General features: G+C 51.1%; 1 protein-coding gene across 1 annotated transcript in view; it reads right to left on the minus strand.

Moving 5' to 3' along the window:
• LOC311073700 (kinesin-like protein KIF1C) overlaps positions 1 to 2,500 on the minus strand; it is a 37,520-nt gene that overhangs the window by 23,727 nt on the left and 11,293 nt on the right. The gene's annotated exons all lie outside the window — the stretch shown is intronic.

The following is a 2,500-nucleotide window of genomic DNA, read 5'->3' on the forward strand; positions in this document are numbered from 1 at the left end:
AGAGAACACGTGACGCACAGAAATCACACGCCAGAGAACATGTGACACACAGAAATCACACGCCAGAGAACATGTGACACACAGAAATCACACGCCAGAGAACACGTGACGCACGGAAATCACACGCCAGAGAACACGTGACGCACAGAAATCACACGCCAGAGAACATGTGACGCACAGAAATCACACGCCAGAAGACACGACGCACAGAAATCACACGCACACGCCAGAGAACATGTGACGCACAGAAATCACACGCACACGCCAGAGAAAACGTGACGCACAGAAATCACACGCCAGAGAACATGTGACGCACAGAAATCACACGCCAGAGAACATGTGACGCACAGAAATCACACGCCAGAAGACACGACGCACAGAAATCACACGCACACGCCAGAGAACACATGACGCACAGAAATCACACGCACACGCCAGAGAAAACGTGACGCACAGAAATCACACGCCAGAGAACATGTGACACACAGAAATCACACGCCAGAGAACACGTGACGCACAGAAATCACACGCCAGAGAACATGTGACACACAGAAATCACACGCAACACGCCAGAGAACATGTGACGCACAGAAATCACACGCCAGAGAACACGTGACACACAGAAATCACACGCACACGCCAGAGAACATGTGACGCACAGAAATCACACGCCAGAGAACATGTGACACACAGAAATCACACGCCAGAGAATATGTGACGCACAGAAATCACACGCCAGAGAACACGTGACGCACAGAAATCACACGCCAGAGAACACGTGACACACAGAAATCACACGCCAGAGAACATGTGACACACAGAAATCACACGCCAGAGAACACGTGACGCACGGAAATCACACGCCAGAGAACACATGACGCACAGAAATCACACGCCAGAGAACATGTGACGCACAGAAATCACACGGCAGAAGACACGACGCACAGAAATCACACGCACACGCCAGAGAACATGTGACGCACAGTAATCGCACGCCAGAGAACACATGACGCACAGAAATCACACGCACACGCCAGAGAAAACGTGACGCACAGTAATCACACGCCAGAGAACATGTGACGCACAGAAATCACACGCCAGAGAACATGTGACGCACAGAAATCACACGCCAGAGAACACGTGACGCACAGAAATCACACGCCAGAGAACACGTGGCGCACAGAAATCACACGCCAGAGAACATGACGCACAGAAATCACACGCCAGAGAACACGTGACGCACAGAAATCACACGCCAGAGAACACGTGACGCACGGAAATCACACGCCAGAGAACACGTGACGCACGGAAATCACACGCCAGAGAACACGTGACGCACAGAAATCACACGCCAGAGAACACGTGACGCACAGAAATCACACGCCAGAGAACACGTGACGCACAGAAATCACACGCCAGAGAACACGTGGCGCACAGAAATCACACGCCAGAAGACACGACGCACAGAAATCACACGCCAGAAACCATGACGCACAGAAATCACACGCCAGAGAACACGTGACGCACAGAAATCACACGCCAGAGAACACGTGACGCACAAAAATCACACGCCAGACAACATGTGACGCACAGAAATCACACGCCAGACAACACGTGACGCACAGAAATCACACGCCAGTGAACACGTGACGCACAAAAATCACACGCCAGACAACACGTGACGCACAGAAATCACACGCCAGAGAACACGTGACGCACAAAAATCACACGCCAGACAACATGTGACGCACAGAAATCACACGCCAGACAACACGTGACGCACAGAAATCACACGCCAGAGAACACGTGACGCACAAAAATCACACGCCAGACAACACGTGACGCACAGAAATCACACGCCAGACAACACGTGACGCACAGAAATCACACGCCAGTGAACACGTGACGCACAGAAATCACACGCCAGAGAACACGTGACACAGAAATCATACGCCAGAGAACACGTGACACACAGAAATCACACGCCAGAGAACACGTGACACAGAAATCACACGCCAGAGAACACGTGACACACAGAAATCACACGTGACACACAGAAATCACACGCCAGAGAACACGTGACACACAGAAATCACACGCCAGAGAACACGTGACACACAGAAATCACACGCCACACACGCCAGAGAACATGTGACGCACAGAAATCACACGCCAGAGAACACGTGACACACAGAAATCACACGCCAGAGAACATGTGACACAGAAATCACACGCCAGAGAACACGTGACACACAGAAATCACACACCAGAGAACACGTGACACACAGAAATCACACGCCAGAGAACACGTGACACACAAAAATCACACACCAGAGAACACGTGACACACAGAAATCACACGCCAGAGAACACGTGACACACAGAAACACAGAAATCACATGCCAGAGAACACGTGACGCTCAAAAATCACACGCCTGAGAACACGTGACACACAGAAATCACACGCCAGAGAACACGTGACACACAGAAATCACACGCC

This window comes from Abramis brama (assembly GCF_963993115.1).
Source record: "Abramis brama genome assembly, chromosome: 22".
In the NCBI taxonomy this organism is placed as follows: Eukaryota; Metazoa; Chordata; class Actinopteri; order Cypriniformes; family Leuciscidae; genus Abramis; species Abramis brama.